Source organism: Nannospalax galili, unplaced genomic scaffold (genome assembly GCF_000622305.1).
Source record: "Nannospalax galili isolate Female #2095 unplaced genomic scaffold, S.galili_v1.0 scaffold784, whole genome shotgun sequence".
NCBI lineage: Eukaryota > Metazoa > Chordata > Mammalia > Rodentia > Spalacidae > Nannospalax > Nannospalax galili.
Window position 1 is genome coordinate 1,215,760 of NW_008352133.1, and position 10,684 is coordinate 1,226,443.

Genomic DNA, 10,684 nt, shown 5'->3' on the forward strand with positions numbered 1-10,684 from the left:
ACAGCCTTGAATATAGGGGTATCCAAACAATGTCCTAGGAGAAGCCATATCTAGAATGATTTAGAATCGGTATCCTGAAGAAAAAAAAAAAGTAATCTAAATCCTGTGAAAAAGAAAGAAAACTGAATTTATCTTAGTGAATTACCTTGAGGTCCTTGGGAGGGTAGTAGGTAGTATAATTGTAATCTCTGATGTTACTGTAAACATCATCTTTACTGAAGATTTTGTTATTGAAATTTATTGCTAATAAGAATTGAGAAATAGATTTTTTTTAATTAAAATCTAAAAGAAAAAAGAAGAAAAATCCTGACTATAAGAAGTAAGATTTAGATGGCTATTTGAGGTAGGTTTTTAAAGTATCAAATGGGATTCTATTTGATTGTCTTCTTTTAGGAACATATGTGTCTAAATTTAGTCAAATACCATAAATAAAAAATATTCTTAATTAATATGTTGCATTTATTTAAAACCTCACTATTTGTTATCTTTTTTTTTTTTTTTTTTGGTTAACATTCAAATTAGAAGCCCCTGCAAAGGTCTGCTTTTCTTTTCTTTCTTTTTTTTTTTTTATCTTCTTTTCAGTCTTTCTTTCAAACCAGGTACAGTTTTGAGAGGGGAACAGTCAATGCAGGTCTGTGCCCTGATAATTAAAGACATCTGAGTCATAAAGGTAGTTAACTTAAAACAATCTTAATTACTCTATAATTACACAATTCTTTAAAATGTAGTAATCATTTTTAATGTCCTGAATTTTAAAAATTGCAACTTTTGGAAAGATTCTTCTTTTAGGGTAAAAAAAAAAAAAACCCTAGCAATTTCTTGTTTAAAAAAAAAATGAATGAAACAAAAAAAAAGCTCAGAAATCAAACCGACTCTATTTTACTAATACATTAAATGTGGAAGGAAATATTCTTTTGGGAAAATTTTGCGACAAATAAGAATATATGTATTTGTTTTTTTTTTTTTTTTTACTTTAGGAGAGACATTTATTATAGAAAAAAAAAACCCAACTTCTTAAAAGGATTCTATGTATTTCCTGAGGAAACAGAATCTTAAAAACATTATATTGAATTTTTTGCTAAAAAATGTATTAACCATTTGTTTTTCTTTCTTTAAAAAAAAAAAAAATTGTATTGGGCCGGGCATGGTGGCACATGCCTTTAATCCCAGCACTTGGGAGGCAGGCAGATCTTTGTGAGTTCGAGGCCAGCCTGGTCTACATAGTGAGTTCCAGGACAGCTGGAGCTACAGGGAGACCCTGTCTCAAAAAGACAAAAAAAAAAAAAAAAAAAAAATTGTATCGATGTGATGGCATTAAACTCACAACTTGCTGCTCTTTGTAATCTGGTTAGTACTTTGGCCTCTTAAGAGCTAATGAATTGCCCATATTTAGCTCGTCTCCGTTTTAGAAGACACTTGCTCTTTATATGTTTGAATTAAAAATAATTGTTTACCTTGTGGAGTTCATTAGTCACCCCCACCCTGCACTTTTCTTTCTGAATACTTATTTTTCTTCAGGATTCCGTCCGTATCATCTTGCTCCCTAGCCTGCTCAAAAATACCTATCAAGATAGTTTTTGTTTCTTTTTTCTAAAGAGTAACAAATTATTCTCTTTGTACAAAACAAATCCTTCTACTTTGAGTTAACTAACACCCCTTGTGGAATCAGAGTCATTTTATGGGGCTACTGTGACAGTTCTACATTTGTAAACATTGTGATGTGGCTTTGGGTTTTGAGATGGCCTCAGTAGATATCAGAACTCCACCCAGCATTTGCTATAAATGAATATGAGTCTGAGCCTGGCCCTTACCATGCTGAGACCTGAGAAGCATGAGGGGTACAATCTTGCCTCAAATCCACAGAAAACTAGTTTTGGTTTCCCACTACAGAAGGCTGAAGTTCTTGCCTGTTTATGGAGACACCTGAAGTGGGGTTCGTGTCACAGTGTACAATATGCCTTGTATATATATGTTGCATTGACTTGGCCAGATTTGTCTGGGGGGAGTTCTAATTGATAATTTTCAACAAAATAGCTATATTTAGATCAACTGACAAGTGGCATACTTTCATTGATTATCTGACCAAAATAAACTGTCATGTGCTTCCTCTCTGCTGCAGAGATGCAAGCAACACTGCTAATTTGTGTGTTCATTTGTCTAACACACTTTCCTTCTGGAGGATTTTAGATGTACCTGAAGGCAACTTTTGTTGATGTTGATTATTGGATTCTATTGGCCTCTGAATTTTTAAGTAAGCCTCAGCTGTAAGATTAGTGTATTTAAAATTAATCTCCACTAGTTTCCCATTAACATCAACCAAAAACTATATGGTAATCCCTGGTGGGGATACCAAACCAATGTTTGTTATCATTTACGTACTCATTTGAATAAATGCAAAGCAATTTCATGGACTGACAGCTTCCCATCTCTCCTCCCATTACATATACAGAAAAAACATTCACAGAACACTAATATGCACATACAGGAGGAGAAAGAGAGAAAGGAAGAAAGAGAAAAAGAGAGGGAGAAAGAGAAGAGGAGGGGGGGATAGGGAAAGCCCCTATTGCCTGGGTTACGTGTTTGTTATGTAATCCTCTGTATTGAGTGTTTGCAAGTTGGCTGGAAGAATGAATCTCAAGTCATTCTATCTGTGTTCATTCATCATAAACTATTAAGAATTTTATAGAAATGGCAGAGGCCCTTAAGACCATCTAGCTAGTACTTCCTGTTTTATACAAGGAGCATGAAGGGGTACAATCTTGCCTCCAATCCACTGAAAACTAGTAAGTTGGGGAGTAGCCAGGGATTAGAACCTACTGGACTGATGAGAACTAACTTAAAGCAAAGTGGAGACGGGTTTACGCCTTGATGGAGTAAACAAAAACAGGAAGCAGCCAAAAAAGATGATGTCATTTTCTGGCTAGGGCATTTCCTAAGATAGGCTTAGCAGGGACTCAATATCTGTCACTCTTGTCTGAAGGCCATCCAACTGGATTCATCTGTCTCATTCTTTCTCAATTCTCCTACCAAGTTCCTCAAAGGAAGCATGTTATAATAACTTCTTGTCTGCAGTTCAGATTTCAGTCTCCTTTTCTTCATAGAATAACACAGCAAGCATTTATTTTCCTATGTCTGTGTGAGTGTATGTATGTGGGTGTGCATGCCACAGCATGTGTGTGGAGATCAGAGGATAACTCATGGGAATGTGTTTTCTCCTTCCTCTGTGAAGGTTCTGGGGGTCGAACTCAGGTCATCAGGCTTGGAGGCAAGTGCTTTGACCCACTGAGCCATCTCACCAGCCCCACAGTAACCATTTATGAACACATACATGTAAGTCTTCTACTGTACTTCAATAACCCAGGGTACATTAGATGATGTCTATGAAAGCACCTATAGTAGGTGCTCAGCAACTGTTCATTCATTTGCCACCTATAAGGGCATATTCAAATCAAGACAGATTTAAACAGCAGCTAATTCAAGGCAAAATGAGCTAGGTACTAACCAGAGGTCAATACAAGCACTGTTGCTGAAAGGAAAGAATGTACGTACTGATGCCAGCTTGGGGGTGGAGAGCAGGTTTTGTGCTATGAGTGGGATTTTGATAGAAAGATAAGGAACACAGGCATGTCTGGCTGTTGGAACTCCACTTTAGGTTTGCCATGGTGGATGCGTGATGTATTTGGGGATGTTGGGGGATGTGTTGTGACTGGAACATTGGGTGATGAGAATGGGGATGAGGAACAAAAGGAAACCACAAGAATCCCAAGGTCCCAGATTGTAGAAGCTGAATGCTGAGCAAAGGACCATAGAGAGCCACTGAAGGCTTCCGATTAGGGGAGTTGATCTCTCATGACAGTATTAAAGACAGATTTGGGTTCATTGTTGTTGTTGTGTTGTTTTGAGACAGAGTCTCTCTAATGTAGCCCAAGCTGGCTTCAAACTCACTGTAGCTGAGGATGACTTTGAACTTTTCATGTTTCTGCCTCCTGTTCCTCCTCTTCCTGAGTACTGGGTTACAGGCTTGTGCCATCATGCCTGGTTTATGAAGTGCTGAGGACCAGAGCCAGGGCTTCGTGAGCACTAAGCAAACACTCTACCAACAGAGCTACATCCCTAACGCCAAAGAGTGATTTGGTAGGGCAAGAAAATAGAAACAGAGAGACTGTGGGTGCCTCCAACCAACCCAGGCCTTCTGCTTCTTTGTTGTCAAAGTTGTCATTGTCCTCCTCCTCCCCCCACCTTCCTCCTCCTCCTCCTCCTCTCCCTTCCCCCTCCTTCCTCCTCCTCCTTTTTCCTATGAATTTGGAGAACTTTAGAATCTCTAATAAGTTGACGGGATTCACATGACCAGGAGGATCTGAGGAGTTTGTGGCTTTAATTAAGCTTCTCTGTAGAACTCTGGGTACCAAAAACTAGTCAAGGCTCCCCAAAAGCAGCCAAGTTCTTGCACACTCACTGTGTGTGTGACTCTTGGTATGAAAAAGACTCACAGCTTGGGGGGAGAGAATCACCTCTAAATATCTAAGGTCTTCACCAATAGTTTAGATTCTTACACATCTGATCCCTGTTACTTGTAATCCTTTTGAACTGTGTCCCAGCTGAGATGGTTCTACCTTCTCCCACAGCAAGTCTTTTTTGCCCCCGACTGGCCCTGACTAGTGTCCAGGCAGCATCACGAACCATGTGCACTAGATGTAGGCCTCTTTAAGAATAATTCTTTTTTAAAAAAAATTCTCTGTGTATGCGAGTGTGTTTGTCTATATGGATGCACATGCAATGCATGCATAGGTGTAAGTCAGAGGTCACCTTAGGGTGTTATTCCTCAGGAGTCACCCACCTTGTTTCTCTGAGGCAGTGTTTCTCACTTGGGACCTAAAATCCACCAATTTGTCTGGGCTGGCTGATCAGCAAACCTTAGGAATCTTCTTGTCTCCATTTCTCCAGCACTGGGATATATGTACATAACACCATGCCCCATTTAAGAGCTGCTTTTTAATCTTGTTTTTGCTCTTTTACTAGTGAATCAAATTTGATCCCAGTGAAGTTGACGGTCCCCTCTTGCACCACCAATTTCTGTTCACACCGGTTTATAACAAAGGTCTTTTGTTGTCTGGTTGTTTGTTGAGACAGGGTCTCACTATGTAATACTGAATGGCCTGGAATTCACTATGTAGACCAGGCTGGCCTTGAACTCACAGAGATCTGTCTGCCTCTGCCTCTTGAATGTTGGGATTAAAGGTGTGCACCACCACACCTGGCTATTGGCAAAATATTTTTTAAACAGTTCTTAGAGTGGAAAACAGATCCTGCCTTAATTTCATCCCATCCTGCAGCTCTTCTCTTCAAGTTTTGTTTTCTGTGCTCCTGTCTGCCTATTTTCCACCCTACCCACTAGAACTCATATCATTGTGCCTAAGCCCTCATCCTCCCTTAATCCTCTTGACTTCATCTGCTGTTTCTTTCCTCTTTCTTCTCTGTATCAGGCCTTCTGTGTCAGGTTGAGGGATAACAAGCTCCCTTCTATGGGTGCAGACAAGACTTAGTGAGTACCAGACAGGTAGGCCATGTATAAACACATGGAGGCAGAATTGTGATATTACATATACATATTAACCCAGCAATCAACATCCAAGAAGTGAATATCAGCATTGAGATGCTGAACTAGATCTTTCAAATGCTGGCTGTTACAGCCAATTCTGCCATTGACTTCTTATGTCACTTTAGGCACTGCATAGTTTAGGAATTAAATGGTATCTTGTTAAATAGCACATATAACATCACTTCTCAACTCTCCATTCATCCAACCACCTACCCACCCACCCACCCATCTTTCCATCCATCCATCCTTTCACTCATCCTTATATCTGGATAAAAAGTGTCTAAAATGGTGCTTATCTGATGGCAATTATTATTATCTTTAGATGAAAGGACTAAGTGTGATATTTCCTAAAAATTTTAAAAATAATCTTCTGTACTGCTTAAATTCTGATCAGGAAATCAGAATACCTGGAACAGAATACCTGAAACAGTCTACATGAATCTTCCCTCTCCTCTCCTCCAATCTCTCTCTCTCTCTCTCTCTCTCTCTCTCTGGCTCTTGTGTATCTATCTTTTGATCTCTATCTTTATTTCTATGTCTCTCTGATCCCATTTTCCATTTTAAAACAGCTCTCAAATACATGATCCTTTGTTTATGTAAAAATCACTTCATTGTTTTTGGTTTTAGTGACTGTGGTTTTAAAAATAATTTGTGGCTAGTTGTAGCCTATGGTATTACCACTGAGAAGGTGAAGGCAGGAGGACCTTCGGGGACCAGCCTGATCTACACAGTGAGACCGTTTCACTTCATAGGGTTGAATGTAAATCAGTGATAGACACTGGTCCAGCCTGTACAAGTCCCTGGGTTCTACCTCACAGTACTATAAAATACATAAATAGATTTTAAAAAATCATTCATGATTTCATTGCTTTTCTAGGTACACATAAAAGTATTACTCTTATACAAAATAGGATCATACTTGTATTGCTATTTTTAAACAAAAACATTATATTTAATGTTACCTAGACTGAAAGAGGAAAAATATTGAAAGAGTTATTAAACCTCAGCTAAACATCTCTTTATCACCGGAGATAGGATTTCTTAAAATACCCCTGCTAATGCAGGGATTAGAAAATGGTTTAACAGGTGGAAGTCATTACTTTTTACCCTAAATGATTTGGTTTTAGGCAGCACTGATTTATTCCCTGCTATGTAAATGGAGAACTTTGCAGTTTCTTCCCCATCTGCTTCTCCTTCCTTTTACTTTTATTGTTTTTAGCAAGTATTTTACTATTGATTCTTAGTTACATTATTTCTATTTGTACATCACATTGTACACCCTTTCCAGGCTTGTGCACAGCCACAATTTGGAGCTATTGTCTACTGCTCATTCTTTCTATTTTCTTATTTTACCATGGCTTCTCCATTGAGTTATTGGGTTTCACTGTTTGATTGGCTAGATTTCATTGTAAACACATTTTTCTTCTAACCTACCTCATTGATATTGTTTCATTGAACTTGTTTATAGATATTGCCTTTATACTTAAGTAGCCTTACTATTCTTGGGTGGTACTGTGTTTCAGAAGAGCAAGACAGTCGTTCCTCCTCCGTGTCCCTGGCTTTGAGCATTAATTACTGTAGAGAAGCCTGCCTGTGTGATTATTTCTCATTGTTAGAGATTTACATTTGCTGATTGAATATTTAGAAAGCTCTGTCTTTATTTTTTTTTAACCTGGTGGTATATTTTGAAGTTGGGAGCTTAGTAATGTATTATTTTCAGAGCCCAGGTTCCTTTTCAGTAGGCTTTAGCAAGCTACTTTAACTTCTTTATACTTCAAAGTATATATCTGTAAGTGTAAAGATTTATACATACCTCTTAGAGCTGTTGGGATAATTTGATTTTAAATATGTAAAGTGTGTAGACTCATGTCTAGTCCCTCAGAAACACTACTTGAAAGGTTTCTATTTTTAGGAAAGTTTTCTGTTCTGCTTCTTTTAATATTTTTACCTTATTTGTTGATTTTGCTTTTTTAATGATACCTATTGATATTATTATCTTATTATTCATGATCTTCACCCTTCATGTCTTTTGGCTTCTCCTCAATTACTTTAATAATTTGCCATTTCATATGCATGTATTTTATTTTAATCTTTAAGTCTATGACTATAATTTGTTTTATGCTATGTTTATTCTACTCTTTGGCCTTTTTATTTGTTGATATTTGAAATGGTGTTGTTTTAGCATCCATTTGTTTCTTCAGATCCACTATTTTTCTTTCATCTAATTCTTCTGTTGTGTCATTTCACGAACTCATGCTTGTGTTAGGCTTATCTTTAACATGTGAAGAATTTTTCTTTTGTTTCTTGAATTTTGGTTTCTTTTAAATTTTTATTTATTTATCGTTCTTATTTCGGAGGGGTAGCATGCCATTGCTCATGTATGAAAGTCAGGAGACAACTTTCAGGAGTTAGTTCTTGCTTTGCATCTTGTTGAGGCAGGGTCTCTCTTGTTATTTCTGTTGCTGTGCTGCATCATCCAGGCTAGATGGCCCATGAGTTTCCAGGTGATTTTCCTGTCCCTGCCTCCCATCTCAACATAGGAATGTTGGTATTACATATGCATACCACCATATCTGGCTTTTTGATTTTTCATATGGATTTTAGGGATCAAGCTCAGGATTGGCAGCTAGTACCTTTACCCACTGAGCAGACTCTCTGACCCTGGATTTTATTTTCTAGTCTGGTTCTTTGTGCACATCTTTCCAGCCCCTCTCTACTGACTTTCATAGTGTTTGTGACATCTTAACCCCATCTGACAGTATCATTTTATTTTTTTCCTTAGGGTTCACAGTTTAAGGATTTATTTTTATTCTATTTTGGAAACAACCTGAGAACAGTGTACAGGTAGTCTCACTGGAGGCAGTCTTTTTATTTTTATTTTATTATTTTTTTATGTGTATGAATGTAATGCCTGCATGTGTGTAACTGCACCCATGTTGTGCAATGCCTGAAGAAGTCAGAAGAGGGTGTCAAGATCCCCCAGAACTGGAGGTACAGATGGTTGTTAACTGCCATGTGGGTGCTGGGAACTGAACCCAGGTCCTCTTGCAAGAGCAGCCAGTGCTCTTAACCACTGAGCCATCTCTCCAGTCCCTGGAGGCCATCTTTGTTTGACATCTTAGACACTGCTTTTTCTTCCAAGCTTTCCTGAGTTGTCCTGTGTCAGTGCTCATGCCACCTGGCTTGGTGGAAGGTGTCATCTCCTATTGATGGGTAGATAACATTTGACGGGAGATCTGTGTCCCAATCAGGATGTAGAACGAGAGTCTCCATCTCTGCTAGGCCCCATCTCCTGGTATACTTTCTCTGTTTCCCTCAGACAGCTGTTTACAGCTGTTTTACAGTGGTAAGGAAAAGAGAAATGCAAGATACCCTGGCAGTTTTCTTTTCATTGGGTTTGGAATTTTCAGTGAGAATTCTCAGGATCGGCTTGAGCTTTCTCCAGAGCTTTCGAGGTGTGAGGAACAGTTGGGTTTGGAGCTTTGCCATCCTGCTGCCCAATTCTGCCATAGAATCAATTTCTCTTTTCAGTTGCTACTTTTTGAGCCTTCTGGTTTGGCTGAGTCTCTTTCCTTGTTAGTTGCTACCAGTGAACTTGGGTGCTATTTCTCTCTGTGTTGGGCAAGGAGTTTCTGTGAAGTGATGCTGGTTTTTCCTTGTGAGTCTGGTCTTTCTCTGGATCTCCTTCAGTTCCATCTGCTTTGCTTCAATCTCTCAGAAATACTAAGCGGGAATAGAACTGTTAAAACTTTTATGGAATTGTATTTACTTACAAAAATCAATACATGCTCTCTGTAGCCCATTAAATATTACAAGGATGTATGTATATGCAAGTCAAATCATGCCCTGTTCCAAGTGTCCCATTTTCTTTTCTTTTTTTTTTCCTTCTTTTTTCTTTTTTGGCAGTGTTTGGGATGGAAGCCCATCACATGTGCTAGGTAAGCACTCTGCCATGGAGCTACATCCCCATTCCCATTTGTGGAAGATAATATTTGCATGTGAGAGTTAGTATCTAGAAAAATCATAAGAACACTATAGAATCAAGTTACAGTGGGAATCCGTTGTACCAATAATATACACATGCCAATCTGGTCTTTCTGTAAATTAGGCAATTGACAGAATAGTCCCAGTGTGGTCTTGGGGCGGGGGGACAATAGAACAAAGAATGTAAGCTCTATATAAGCAAGGATTTGGACTCGCATGGAGCCCAAGTAGGAACTCCATCCCCTGCTACATCCTCAGTGTCCACAGCACCCCCAACACACAGCAGCACTCGGTATATTTTGTTGACTCAATAAATGAATGAGTGCATAAAAAGCCTTAGGTGTTTTTATTTTAAAGCCGTTTATACTGCCTTCTATTACATCGAGGGCAGTAGGTAAGGCCTGGAAAAATAGCTGTAGGCTATTTGAGTTAATGTCTGTAGTCAGCTGTATTATCTTATTTGGGATAATTGTGGGTTTCTGCACCAACAGCGGGATAAGGAAAAGCACAGGAACACAGATGTGATGCAGGTAGAGGTTTGAGTTTGGGCTCTAACATGTGTGTGAGATCCTTGACTCCTTGGCAGGCCTTCAGGCTCATTATGTTTCAGTACAAATGTGAATGAGGGTGAACATTTCATTTTAAAGACAAAATGTTCATCTTCAAAGCTTCCAAGAAGCTGGGTGTGAGAGTGTGTGTGGTTTTGTCCCCACCCAGCAACACTCCTCGAAAAGTAATGCATCAAGATGGGCAGAACAGTAGTTTGGCAAATTTAAGGAGATGCAGATGCCATGGACACCCCTTGATATTTTCTCCCGAGATATTTATTTTATTTTATTTTCAATTTCTTGGTCCAGAAAGTCAATAATATCTGAAGAATATTTTTGCTGTTAATCAGATTCCATATTTATTTTATTTTATTTATTTATTTATGTTATTATTCTGTTGTTGCTATTTTTTCTTTTTTAATATTTTATTTCTTATTTTTATATTATGTGTATTAGACTATTGCCTGCATGTGTGTAAGTGCACCTGTGTTGTGCAATGCTTGCAGAGGTAGGAAGAAGGAGTCAGATCACCTGGAACTGGAGTTAGAGAGCT